This window comes from Odocoileus virginianus, chromosome 30, assembly GCF_023699985.2.
Source record: "Odocoileus virginianus isolate 20LAN1187 ecotype Illinois chromosome 30, Ovbor_1.2, whole genome shotgun sequence".
In the NCBI taxonomy this organism is placed as follows: Eukaryota; Metazoa; Chordata; class Mammalia; order Artiodactyla; family Cervidae; genus Odocoileus; species Odocoileus virginianus.
The window spans coordinates 41,330,014-41,344,914 of record NC_069703.1 but is presented as its reverse complement, the minus strand read 5'-3'; the positions used below and the strand labels follow the sequence as shown (position 1 = coordinate 41,344,914).

The window sequence follows — 14,901 nt, the reverse complement described above, 5'->3', positions numbered from 1 at the left end:
AATGATGAAACACAGGAGGAGTGAGGGCTAGCGACAAGACTGCTGAATGGAGGAAGACGTTGACTAGGCTCCCTGGCTGAAGACCTTTTAGATAGGGAGCTCTTATTTCCCGGGCCAACTATTTGTATTGTAACAATAATAACTGTTCAAACTTGAGAAACTGATTCTCTGAGAAATGTTTGATTAATAATGTAGAATGCCTTTATTATCACACTAGAGTTTATTCCCCTTACACCTAAATATATGAGCCAACTTTGCAGATATGTTAAAACGAGTCATTTCTTTTGGTGATGATTGTAATTTTGTTTCTCAGTATTATAAGTGAACTAAGGACTCTTTCCATGGCCTAATTTCGTTCTCTGTATCCTAATGAACAGTGATTTAAAAATTAAAAATTTCCCGTCCCATTAAAAAGAATGACTTGTAGGTATTTTTGAGTTCTAAAAATCAGTAAATGCTCATTGTAAATATTTCAGAAAGTATAGTTATAAAATCATAAAAATAAAAACCCCCAAGTAACAAACCAAAAACCAACCAACCCTCATCTGTAATTTGGCCCTAAGAATCTTCTGTAATATGTCCATCTAATTTTTTTACTCAAAACTTAAAAAATGTTAATCATTTCTTTTGTCTAATAACAAGGATAAATGTTTCTTTTTAAAAATTTTTACTTGTTTGGCTGCGTCAGGTCTTCATTTTGGCATGCAGAATCAGTAGTGCCAGCACCTGGGTTTAGTTGCTCCGTAGTAGGATCTTAGTCCTTGATCAGGGATCAAATCTGATTCTCCAAGGTGGATTCTTAACCACTGGACCACCAAAGAAGCCCCTTATTGTCTGTTTCTTTTTGGGTGCACTGGGTCTTTGTTGAGGTGCACAGGCTTCTCATTTCTTTTTTTTTTTTTTTTTAATGCCATAAGTTTATTTACAAATGTATCTAGGATGCTGAGTTCAAGGGTTTGATCCTTTTAAGAGACTGCACCTCTTAATATGTTCCTCTTCATATCTGTCTCATGGGTTACTTTTTAAGCAGTTGGTGTCTCACTATAAAGAAAGATGCAGCACATCCAGACCCAAAGAACAAAGTCATCATAGCTAGTAACCTCCACTTGTTTTCCACTGAAAATGGTATATTCTTCCCTGGACCCTCCTCATAGTGGCTCCAACGAACCACAGAGGTTGTGAACCTCCGGATGCTCTGTCCCAACATAGCGCTGTTGGAACCTCTACAAAAGATCGAGACTGAATGCAGAAGAAATGGCGGCCGCAAAACCGCTGCTTCCTCACGACCTTGTTCCCCCAACTGTCCAGGCTTCTCATTTCGATGACTTCTCTTGTTGTAGGTCTTGGGCTTTAGAGCTTGAAGGCTTTAGTAGTTGTGGCTCTCTGGTTCTAGGGCATGGGCTCAGTACTTGTGCGTGGGCTTAGTTGCTCTGTGGCATGTGGAATATCCCTGGATTAGGGATTGAACCCATGTCCCCTGCATTGGCAATCAGATTTTAACCACTGGACCACCAGGGAAGTCCCATTCTTGGGTTAATTCTCCTTGGGACTCTGAACTTCCTAGATTTGGTTAACTGTTTCCCTTCCCATGTTAGGGAAGGTTTTAACTATTCTCTCTTCAAATATTTTCTTGGGTCCTTTCTCTCCTTGGGAATCCCTAAAATGAAAATGTTGGTGCATTTAATGTTGTCCCAGAGTTCTCTTAGGCTGTCTTCACTTCTTTTCCTTTGATCCATTCCACAGCAGTGATTTCCATCATTCTGTCTTACAGGTCATTTATCCATTCTTCTGCCTCAGTTATTTGTTATTGATTCCTCCTGGTGTATTTTTCATTTTAGTTCTTGTATTGTTCATCTCTGTTTGTTCTTTAGTTCTTCTAGGTCCTTGATAAACTTCTTGCATCTTCTCCATTCTTTTTCCAAGATCCTGGATTATCTTCACTATCATTATTCTGAAATTCTTTTTCTGGTATGTTGCCTATTTCTATTTAGCTGTTTTTCTGGGGCTTTATCTTGCTCCTTCATCTGGGATATGATCCCCTGCCTTTTCATGTTAACTTTCTATGATTCTGGTTTTTATTTCCAAGGCTGCAGAGCTGTAGTTCTTCTGTTGTCTCCCTGGAGCCTCTTCATAGTCAGCTCGTACTTCCATTCCCAGCAACTGTTTTCTGTCCCTGTGGTTTTGCCTTTTCCAAAATGTCATACATGTACTGTAAATGTATGTAGCTCTTGAATCTGGTTTCTTTCACTTAAAAAAAAAAAAAAAAGAAAGTTGCTCAGTTGTGTCTGAATCTTGTGACCCCTTGGACTACACAGTCCATGAAATTCTCCAGGCCAGAATACTGGAGAGGGTAACCATTCCTTTGTCCAGGGGATCTTCCCAACCCAGAGATTGAATCCAGGTCTCCTGCACTGCAGGTGGATTCTTTACCAGCTGAGTCACCAGGGAAGCCCAAGTAAATATTCTTTCACTTAGCATACCACATTTGAGAACCTGTGTTGTGTTTAACAATAAATGGAGCCTTTTAACTAGTAGTGTACCATTAAATAGGCTTCCATGGTGACTCAGTGGTAAAGAATCCACTTGCTCATGCAGGAGACATGGGTTCCCCTGAGTTGGGAAGATCCCCTGCAGAGGGAGGTCGCAACCCACTCCTGTATTCTTGTCTGGGAAACCCCAGGGACAGAGGAGCTGAGCGGGGTACAATTCATGAGATTGCAAGAGTCGGACATGCTTTAGTGACTGAAACAACAACAAACAACAATATCATTAAATAGTTATATGGCAGTCATACTATATACAGCCTCTGAGGGCTAACCTTCATTGCTCTGCATACTTTTCTGGAGTGGTGTAGATGCACTTTAGATGTAGTTTCTTAACCTGTCGAAAGACATGAGGGTTGATTCCATTTTTTAATTATTATAAATAAAGCTGTGAACATTCATGTACAAATTTTTGTGTGAACATCAGAATGAAGTCCAGTTGCTGGGTAATACGGTAGTTCCATGTTTAGTCTTTTAAGAAGCTTCCAAGTTGTTTTCTAGACCAGTAATGTTGGAATAATCCAATTTTTTGTACCCTCCTAGCATTTGGTGGTATTACTGGTTTTTATTTTAGCCATTCTGATACATATGTAATGATCTTTCATTGTGATTTTAATCTGTATTTACCTGGTGACTAATGGTGTTCAATATATTTTCATGTGAGCAGCTATCTTTATTTTTTAATGTGATGTTTAATTCTTAGTTTTATATGATCTTAATTTTTAAGAAAAGTACTAAGTTCTGATTGCTAGTTTCTGTATGTTCCCTTTATCCAATAACATTTGTGGAAGTTCCATTTATAAATTTGATAAGAGATCTTTGCTTAGTTTGTGGATCATTTTAACTTGGCACACATTACTTGTAAACATAAAAGGAATGACTTATTTTTAAACCAACTTTGGCAAACTATAGCCTCTGCCAAATCTAGCTTGCTGCCTTTGAGCTAACAATGGTTTTTACATTTTCAGGTTTGTAGTTGAAGGTAAAAGGGCTTTCCAGGTGGCGCTAATGGTAAAGAACCCTCTGCCAATGCAGGAAACATAAGAGACACAGATATTTGATCCCTTGGTCGAAAGATCCCCTGGAGGAGGGCATGGCAACCCACTTGAGTGTTCTTGCCTGGAGAATCCGATGGACAGAGGAGCCTGGCAGGTTGCATTCCATAGGGTTGCACAGAGTTGGACATGACTGAAGCAACGTAGCATGCATGCTGAAAAGCAGAGAATATATGACAGAGACGCTGTGTAGCCCGCAGTGTTATGTGCTCAGGTGCCTATTTGTGTCCAGCTCTTTGCAGCCTTTGCGATTGTAGCCTGGCAGGCTCCTCTGTCCATGGAGGAGGAAATCCTCCATGGGAATTTTCAGGCAAGAAATACTGGAGTGAGTTGCCATTTCCTTCTCAAGGGAATTGTCCAGACCCAGGGATCTAACCTTGTGTCTCTTGTGTGTCCTGCATTGCAGATGGGTTCTTTACTGCTGAGCCATTGGGGAAACCATGTAGCCCAGAAAGCCTTATTGTTTATTTCTTGCTCTGTTATAGAAAGTGTTTGCCGTCTCCTATTTTTTAATAACAGCGTTACTGTTATAAGATATTCACATATCATAAAATTTACCCTTGATTTTACAGTTTGGTGGATTTTAGTATGTTTACAGTACTAAGCAACCATCATGCTTCTAACACTGGAACACTTAGCACTCCCAAAAGAACCCCTGTACTCATTAGTAGGCATTGTCTATTTCCCCCTTTCCTAAGTCCCTGGCAAGCACAAACCTATTCTTGTCTCGTTTATCATGGATATTTCCTGTTAGTGAGATCGTATGATATGTGGCCTTTTGTGTCCAGCTTCTTTCATTTAGCATATTTTTAAGGTTCATGGATATTGTATCATGTGTCAGTACTTGATTCTCTTCTTCCTTTTTCTCTTTGTTGTGCGAGCATGGCTTGTGGGATCTTAGTCTCCCCCAGGGATGGAGCTTGCGCCCTCTGCGATGGAAACGTGGAGTCCTAACCACTGAGCGGCCAGCAGATTCCCTGTCCTCCGTTGCTTTTTTATGGCTGAATAATACTCTTTTGTACGATGTATATTATTTTTTGTTTATACACTCATCAGTCGATGGACGGTTCATGGTTTTTTTTTTTCTTCAATTATCTTATATTTGAATCTGTGTCCTTTTCCTCCAGATTGAATTCTTCTCAGTTTTGTTTGCATCATTTATTATTCGGCTTACTACTCTTTTCTGCTTTGTGAATATTAATTTTGCTATGAATTTTTGTCTATATACCTGTTATTTATTCTCTCCTTCAACAGGTAGATCATTTTTAGTCCTCTCTTTTATATCTTGAGATTTCCTTTCCTTGGTTAAGTAGTTTTTTCCCTCTCTTTTATATCTTGAGATTTCCTTTCCTTGGTTAAGTAGTTTTTTCCCCTGGAGTCCCATGACTCCTTGTCTCTTTTTTATTATCCTTGTATTAACAAAGAGGAATCCTTGAGTTTTAGCCAGAGATGGGCTGCATGGGTTGTTATATTTTCAGATTTTGAGCTGGGTGACAGGGTAATCTAGTCATCTTTTTTCCATTTTTGGGTTTCCAGCAGGCTTTCATCTAGTGCAACTTTGTTGCCTAAACAGTTGGAGTACCGCCAAAACATTTTGATCGCTAACAGGACACTGGTTCAGAGTCAGACTCTGGAATCAGCTTGTCTGTGTAACTCTGGAAAAGTTATTTAACCTTTTTCTGCCTCAGTTTCCTTCTGTATTAAAAAGTGAGTAATGGAGGATAATTAGGAATTATTTGATAGTTTGAGAATGAAAGCACTTTGCTACCCAGTACACAGTCAATAAATACTAGCTGTGATAACAGTTATTTTGTATGGCATAGAAGGAGAATCCTGTCTCTGTAGAAACAGCTTCTCAGTATACATAACCTTTTTATTTACTGAGTATTGTTAAAAATAAGTGCACAATGAGCACCTTTGCTCACTGCTTATTTTTTTCCTCTCATTTCTTTATTTAAGATGTTTCTAGAAGAGGATTATTAGTTTGAAAGATACTAATATAAAAGAGTTCATGAATGTTAAGTTTATTTTCACAAGATTCTTTCTGAGTTGTTTCATTGGCATTATAGAAAATGTAGAAACTACTGAAGAAGTTACAAATTAACATTTGAATATATTACTTTCTTATTTTGTGCATGTCTCTATGGAAATACATACTCTTTTTATATATACAGATTTGTAGCCTATTATAGAATCTTTACACATAAACATATTCTCTTCTGAGAATTTCAAAACTGTTTTAAGTAGCTGCATAAAATTCTGTAAATGAATATCTGCGGAATTTAATAATTTCTGCTGTATTTAAACTTTTTTTTAAACCACTTTTCCCAACACAAAGCCATGTTGAAGGTTCTTTGTTAACTTTGCCCATATTTCTGGTTATTTGCTTCAGATGAATTTCTAGAAGTAGAACTACTGGATCAAAGGGCATGAACATTTATAAAACCTGATGCATATTGTTAAATTTCTTTCTTTTGGAAGTCAGCTGTATACCATTCAGATAGGTCACTATGGGTAGTAGTTTCCAGACACGCAGAGATAAAGATTTATCACTGCCTTTAGTTTTATACTTTTTAGATTAGGTTCTTTCATCATATTAATCAGTTTCTCTCTTTAATTAAAGTGGCCTGCTCTCATTACTGATTTCAACTTGATTATGATTGGTAAAATTAAGATAAAGAACCACAAATTGTGAGGTTTTTACATTTAAAGGTCACTAGTATCATAGGGTTCATTAACTGCTTCTGAAATATTTATTCTTTTCAATTTGTAAATCATTTTATGTTTAGGAAGTGCTGATATTTACATGAGGTGTATATATTATGGTAGTACGGTAGCAAATCAGTTTTGATAACTGATTTGATTTGATAAACGGGTAGTTTATCTTTTTGGTTGGCTAACCATCCAGTCTGAATGCCATCAACACATTAGATGATCTGTAACTTCAATGGTATTTAATTGCCAAAGGTAGTAGCAGTTTTAAAATGATAAATAGTAATAAAAAACCTGATAAATGATAAATAGTAATAAAAAACGCAAACTTTGACCTTATTCTGGCTGCTGTGGTGATTTCATTCCTCCCATACCCTGCTGTGTATCATGGAAGAGACTATAAAAATAGTGTAGTAATCAGTTTCTGGAACAACAGTTGTTTAAGCCAGGTGTTCTGGGTCCTTTGTGCTTGTCTTTAATGAGAAAAGATAGAAGTGGTAGTAAAAGAGTTAGAGATCTGAATTTGAATTCCACTTTTGATCTTTCTGCTCTGTGACTTGGGACAGATTACACCTCATCTATAAACTAGAATAATTTTGCAGTCCAGTGCCTTGAAAACTCAGTAAATATACTGGTATTTAGTGTTGTTATTGACAGTGGATAAATAACATCATGTAGTAGGCTTTGCATTCTCCCGAGCTAAAAGAGTTTTTTGTTTCTGGTTTTTCCCAGTAATCAAGAATTCTGTTGATTTAGTTATATATTACTAGAGGAATGTAATTCCTTTTTGTTTTTCTTAACAGAATGGGGGTAAGAGTACTTGCATTTTCAGATTGTTATGACTATTAAAGAGATCATACAGCATATAAGGATTTTTATAGGACAGGGCCTGTCACAACATAAGTCTCAGTAAATATTTATTGTTTTATTGTTTGTAATACAGATATAATAGACCAGAAGATGGTGTGGAACAGACTTATTAAGTATTTTTCCCTTGATGTACTTTGTGCTTAGTTGCTTAGTTGCTCAGTCGTGTCTGACTCTTTGTGACCCTGTGGACTGTAGCCTGTTAGGCTCCTCTGTCCATGGGGATTCTGCAAGGCAAGAATACTGGAGTAAATTGCCATGCCCTCCTCCAGGCGATCCTCCCAACCCAGGGATTGAACCCAGGTCTCCTGCATTGCTGGCAGATTCTTTGCTGTCTGAGCCACCAGGGAACCCCTTTTCCCCTAATGATTAATTTCAAACTAGGTTAATTTCTCACTTTCCATTTCTTCGCATTGCTCAAGTTTCTCCTGCATTTGCTTGGCTTTTTCTCAGTGGTATCTCCTTTCTGTAATGGTTTTGGCACCAGATCTTCTGCTTTTATTGTTCTGGATCTCTGTTAGTGAAATTGAGTCAATGTGATCTCGGCTTGCCTTTGCAGAAATCCTCCAGGGGAACAAAGGTAGGTGTGGAGGAGAAAAGTGCCTGACAACTGAGATTCAGTGGGGAGGAAATTCTAGTAAGGGCAGTTTTAGTCTCAAGTTACAGACATCTGTTCTAGGTAGCAAAATTTCAGAGCATTAAATGAAAGAACACCAGGGATTCTCGCCGAACCCCAGAGCAGGAAATGCACACGGGCCTCAGGGGCATCAGGAGGCTGTTTCCTTAGGGGTTCTATAGTCTCTTGTCTCCATCTCCCCCCCCCCCCCCACACACACATTCTTTCTCTTCTTCATGTTGATCATCTGCTTATTCACCACGTTATACTTGACCCAAAGTGACAGCTCCAGCTGCCAGATCTTTAACGAATTTCACTTTATCCATAGCTTTCTGGCCGAGATGCTAAGAGGAATCTGATTAATTTATCATTTCTCTTCAGATTGATACTAGTAGTTTGGCCACTTAGAAGAATACTTTTGGTATAGTTATTTGTGGCCAGAGGTGGTAGGAATCGTGAAGTTGTCCTTTCTAGGCAGGTGTCTTGAAACATGTCTGTTACAGAAAATATTTTGGAAGGTGTTTATTTGTTGGGAACTTTTGTTCTAAGTGCAGTACATAGCTTTGAATTACTGTTTTAAAATATAAACTTCCAGTGTGGTTTCATTAACAACCAACTCAGTGATAACCTATTATGTTAGAGTTTGGTTCTTGTTTAAAAGCAGCTGAGAACTGGTCAGACTGGCTCAAGTAAAGGGACATTCATTTTAAAGACACCCTGAGCAGTTCAGGGACAGTGATTCAGGACAGAAATGCTAGTAAATAAATAACGCCAGTAAATAAATAAGTAAATGCTAGTAAATAAGAAAGGCAATGCCAGAGAATGCTCAAACTACCACACAATTGCGCTCATCTCACACGCTAGTAAAGTAATGCTCAAAATTCTCCAAGTCAGGCTTCAGCAATACATGAATCATGAACTTCCAGATGTTCAAGCTGATTTTAGAAAAGGCAGAGGAACCAGAGACCAAATTGCCAACATCCACTGGATCATCGAAAAAGCAAGAGAGTTCCAGAAAAACATCTATTTCTGCTTTATTGACTATGCCAAAGCCTTTGACTGTGTGGATCACAATAAACTTTGGAAAATTCTGAAAGAGATGGTAATACCAGACCATCTGACCTGCCTCTTGAGAAACCTATATGCAGGTCAGGAAGCAACAGTTAGAACTGGACATGGAACAACAGAATGGTTCCAAGTAGGAAAAGGAGTACATCAAGGCTGTATATTGTCACCCTGCTTATTTAACTTACATGCAGAGTACATCATGAGAAACACTGTGCTGGAAGAAGCACAAGCTGGTATCAAGATTGCCAGGAAAAATATCAATAACCTCACATATGCAGATGACACCACCCTTACGGCAAACAGTGAAGATGAACTAAAGAGCCTCTTGATGAAAGTGAAAGAGGAAGAGTGAAAAAGTTGGCTTAAAGCTCAACATTCAGGAAATTAAGATCATGGCATCTGGTCCCATCACTTCATGGCAAATAGATGGGGAAACAGTGGCTGACTTTATCTTGTTGGTTTCCAGAATCACTGCGGATGGTGACTGCAGCCATGAAATTAAAAGATGCTTATTCCTTGGAAAGTTATGAACAACCTAGACAGAATATTAAAAAGCAGAGACATCACCTTGTCAACAAAGGTCCGTCTAGTCAAGGCTATGGTTTTTCCAGTAGTCATGTATAGATGTGAGAGTTGGACTGTAAAGAAAGCTGAGTGCCAAAGAATTGATGCTTTTGAATGTGGTGTTGGAGGAGACTCTTGAGAGTCCCTTGGACTGCAAGGAGATCCAACCAGTCCATCTTAAAGGAAATCAGTCCTGGGTGTTCATTGGAAGGACTGATGTTGAACTTGAAACTCCAATACTTTGGCCACTGGATACGAAGAGCTGACTCATTTGAAAAGACCCTGATGCTGGGAAAGATTGAGGGCAGGAGGAGAAGGGGATGATAGAGGATGAGATGGTTGGATGGCATCACTGACACAATGAACAGGAGTTTGGGTAAACTCCTGGAGTTGGTGATGGACAGGGAAGCTTGGCGTGCTGTGATTCATGGGGTCGCAAAGAGTTGGACACTACTGAGAGACTGAACTGAACTGAGATAAGGCCAAGAACTGAACCAGAATGCTGTCAATAGTTGCTTCTTTTTTAGGTTTTATGCTGGACTGCATTGGCCACCATGGTAATACTGCTTTGTTCTTTTGAGATTTAATGTTTAGTAATACAGAGCTGCTTAAAAATCTTATAAACTAATTTGTTACATATTTGGATCATTAACTTCCTTACATTTGGATTACTTTTTACCCAAGTCTAAGTTTCAAGTTTTTTTTTTTTTTTTTGACTGTAATGTTGGCTGACCAAAAGAAAGACAGAAATCAGAAATCTAAACAGAGGAGCAGAGAAATAGGAGGAGAACCAGGAGATCATAGTGCTGTGGAAATCAAGGAATGAAGGAATTTGAGAAGGTGACTACTGAATTTTTTTTTTAAATGAGAACAGAACGAACCTGAGGTTTAACTAGTGATGATTTTTGTTTTTATATTTTAGAAGTTTCTGAACTGATTAGAATGGAGAATGGAAATTTCTCTGAATTGATGATTTGGTTGAGAATCGAGAAGAGAAAAAATGGTTGTACTTTGAAATGCTAAGTTTTAGAAAGTAAGTTAGATGTGTGTGTGATCTAGGGGCTTCTAATACTGATTATGAAAATGCTGACTTGTGGAGAGAGGCTCCCCTCCCCGGAATGACCAAAACTGAGGATAGGGGAAAAAAAGATGGATGCGTGGAGACGTTTCAGTAACTTAAAGAGAAGAAACTGTGAAGTGGATGTGGTTGAATACATGCCTAGTAAGTATTGGACATGTTGTTTCATTTAATCTTTATAGCAAGTATATCAAGTAGTCAGTGCTACCTCAGTTTTACAGATGGAGATAGTGAAGTGTATCTAAGTACTGGACATGTTTCATTTAATCTTTATACCAAATGTGTCAAGTAGTCAGTGCTACCTCAGTTTTACAGATGGAAATAGTGAAGTGTATATCATTCATTGATTCTGATAAGGGTATGGGATGTTGGGTATTGATAAGTAGGGCTTCTCAAGGAATGCAGTTTTGAATATCATTCTTAAAGATTTGTAAAGTGATGCATTTGCTTAGTTTTTCATTTTCCAAATGTGATGTATAGTTTTGTGTTTATCTATTTTGATTTTATAACTTCCTACAGTGTCAGACTGTATTTTTTTGGGCTCCAAAATCACTGCAGATGGTGACTGCAGCCATGAAATTAAAAGACGCTTACTCCTTGGAAGGAAAGTTATGACCAACCTAGATAGCATATTAAAAAGCAGAGACATTACTTTGCTAACAAAGATCTGTCTGGTCAAGGCTATGGTTTTTCCAGTGGTCATGTATGGATGTGAGAGTTGGACTGAGAAGAAAGCTGAGCACCAGAAAATTGATGCTTTTGAACTGTGGTGTTGGAGAAGAAGACTCTTGAGAGTCCCTTGGACTGCAAGGAGATCCATCCAGTCCATCCTAAAGGAGATCAGTCCTCGGTGTTCATTGGAAGGACTGATGCTGAGGCTGAAACTCCAGTACTTTGGCCACCTCATGCGAAGAGTTGACTTATTGGAAAAGACCCTGATGCTGGTAGGGATTGGGGGCAGGAGGAGCCGGAGACGACAGAGGATGAGATGGCTAGATGGCATCACTAACTCGATGGACATGAGTTTGAGTAAATTCCGGGAGTTGGTGATGGACAGGGAGGCCTGGCGTACTGTGATTCATGGGGTTGCAAAGAGTCGGACACGACTGAGCGACTGGACTGACTGACTGATTTTGGTAAAACACCAGTTTAATTTTCAAAATTATGATTTTGGTTAGGATAAGATCCTTGTTAGAAGCAGAAGGCTTACAAAAGAAAGATCTGGGAAATGGAAAGGAAACTCAGAAGCTTCGTCATTTGTACAGATGATCCTTCTTGGGTGGGATGAAGTGAAGGATATGAGGTAGGTCAGACCCTAAGGTGGTTATCTTGCTTTGTGGCTTTAGTAAAAGGGAGTAAGAGATGACTTTATGGGGAGGGGCAGCAGTAGAGAAACTGGATGGGTTTAAGATGAGTAACTGGCCAGTAGCCCAAAGACAAAAATAGGAAGTAGTTTTGGGAGACCGAAGGGAATAGATTATTTAGTAGAAGGAAGGAAGTCTTATAGACATTCAGCAGAAGTGAAGATGAAATTGAAAGTGGAAGTCTGTCAGTCGTGTCCGACTCTTTGTGATCCCATGGGCTGTAAAGTCCATGGAATTCTCCAGACCATAATACGGGAGTAGGTAGCCTTTCCCTTCTCCAGTGGATCTTCCCATCCTAGGGATCGAACCCAGGTCTCCTGCATTGCAGGTGGATTCTTTACCAGCTGAGCCACAAATTAGTAAACTTTTAATTAGTAAACTTTTAATTAAAGAAACATTAGCATTAACTCATCACTCGAATACTAGAGAAAAGGGGGAGGTATAGTTGTATAAGAACTTAAAGATAGTTCTGTCCTGATGGGAGCATTTTCTCTGGTTATAATTTACAGCTAGCTTTTCTCCTTCATAATAGAGTAAGTTTCTTTGTTAACCTGCCCAGGACGTTTCTTACAGTGGTCTGGGCTTTCATAACTTGATTTCTTTTGATTCCTGAGCATCTTTTTCTGATTATTAGTTTTGTTTTCTGGGAAGAGTTTTGTGGAGTCTGCCTTATGTTGATGACCATACCAAGTACAGCTCCCATTATAAACAATAAATACCTGACTTGTTATAAACACTTGTGAGAGTGATTTGGTTTATCTTGTCCACTCAACCAAAGGCAGATGGTTTTTGTACTAGCAAAGCAGACTTCAGAAAGTGAGCTCCCTTCTCACTGTCTCAAGGAGGTGGGAGGAGGAGCGGTTCACCTTGTGAGTGAGACAGAGACAGGTGCAGTGTGGTAGGAAAGAGAATGAAGAGTGGGTGGAAGGCGGTATAGAAAGGGGTGGAAATCGCTGTGAGGGCAGGAGGGGCAAATTGTGAAGGTGGGGGGAATTAACAGTTGGGAAGGAAAGGCAAGAATACCAAGAGGACACACTTGTCCAGGCCCTTGGCAAAAACTGAAGGCACCTCTGTCTGGGGGTGGCATCCTCCTGTGGCTGCCCTGGATGTAGCTTGGTGACATAGAAAGGACAGTACACAAAAATTGGAACACCTGGATTTAGATCCTGGAAATGCCATCTAAGTGCACTTCCCTGCTTAACAGTGGTTGACAGAGAAAGTGTTCTTGGGAGGAGAAGGGGATGACAGAGGCTGAGATGGTTGGATGGCATCACCGACTCAATGGACATGAGTTTGAGTAAGCTCCGGGAGTTGGTGATGGACAGGGAAGCCTGGCATGCTGCAGTTTATGGGGTCACAAAGAGTTGGCCATAACTGAGCGACTGAACTGACTGAGCAGTATCTCTGAGGCTCAGTTCTAATCTGTTAAATAGGAATAATTACTGTGAGATTGTTGTGATGATAACATCAATATGCACATTGCATGTTCTCTACCTTCCTTACCATTCCCACTTTCTTTCTTCATTTTTTAATTAATTAAAATTCTTTTTGGCTGTGCTGAGTCTTCATGCTGCACTCAGGCTTTCTCTTATTTTCTAGTTGCAGCACAAGGGCATCTCTCGTTTCAGAGCCCAGGCTCTAGGTGCATGGGCTTCAGCAGTTGTGTTGCACAGGCTTGGTTGCCCCACAGCATTTGGGATCTTCTTGGACCAGGGATTGAACCCATATCCCTGCGTTGGCAGGCGGATTTTTAACCACTGGACCACCAGGGGAGCCCTTTTTTCATTTTTGTAGCCACTCCTACTTTTTTCTTGGGAGACATAAATAGAATTCTAACATTCTTGGTTAAAACTATTTGTAGGTTTTTGAATTTTAGGGAAACTCCCAGCATCTAGTTAAAAGCATGTTTATAGATTCCATAGGAAGAGCTCCTAATAGTGTAGAACTTTATATGCGTTTAAATTACATGCCTTGTAAATGTTATTTGTCTTGAAGGTTCAAATTGATTTTATCTATTGTTTGTAGAGTTTCTAGCTAAGATTCTCTCCTCATCGCCCCTCCTTATTTTAACCACCTGAAGTTTAGGAGCTTATTCAGTGTGCTTACCTGAATAATGTAAATGGCTTGTATTGTGACCCTAGCTTCTGTTTCAAGGCCCTTTGAAACTGTTTACTACAGTAACAAGTCTTATCTCTATGTCTCTTTGTTCTTATATGGCTTAAGTTGAGCGTCATTTTGAATTTTATAAATTTACATTTTTGACAAGCATCCCAAAGCTGTTACATCTTAGTGACACAGTGTATCATTTGTAGCATTGGGTCTTGAAAATGTATAATTCAGAACAATGTGACTGTATTTTAATGTGCTGTCACCTGGGTAGAATTAGGATTATTGGGTGGTATACAGGCAGCATGCTAATAAAATTGTTAAATCGATCCCTCCAGCTGTATTCTAGTTCATGTTCCATGCTCTGCTCTCCCCCTGCCTGGCTCTAGTTTGGCTCTTTGCATTCACCCAGTGCTAGACATTGTACACATACATTTGGAGGTAGTGATGATTAGATGAGGGGGTTTGGGAATGTTCCACTTGAGGCAGTCAGCCATCTTTCTTAGGTAGGCTGGAAAGCCTGCCTTTTTAATGAACAAGGGACTGTACTCTAGCAAAGGTGGCTTCTTGCTCATAACTGAGAGGTCCAGTAGACTATTGGACAGAAAAGGGTTTTTGAGTTATGACTGTTTTGTGTAATCTATTCCACACTTCATTCTTGCTGTTAAATATTACCTTCTAGTAATGACCTTGAAGATGAGTTAATTGAAGTCTAGAAAGATTATTATGATGTAGGTAGTTAAATTTTACTTTAATTAGGTAAAGTTTGAAGGGATTCTTGTGATACTTGCTGATTTTTTTCTCCTGGTTTTGAGATTCTAGGCATTCCCAGAGATCTTCCAAGTTGGAGAAATGTTGAGGGCACTCAGTTATGTAGTTTGTAGTGCCTTTTTCCCTGAGGTTGTCAAAGACGTACTAGCTTGGCTCA

The 14,901-nt window shown here is 39.2% G+C and overlaps 1 protein-coding gene and 1 pseudogene across 15 annotated transcripts in view; one reads left to right on the top strand and one right to left on the bottom strand.

Annotated features, from left to right (window-relative positions):
- The window catches only part of PUM1 (pumilio RNA binding family member 1), a 122,038-nt gene that overhangs the window by 19,058 nt on the left and 88,079 nt on the right, over positions 1–14,901 (top strand). The gene's annotated exons all lie outside the window — the stretch shown is intronic.
- Positions 886–1,298, bottom strand: LOC139032153 (cytochrome c oxidase subunit 7C, mitochondrial pseudogene; annotated as a pseudogene).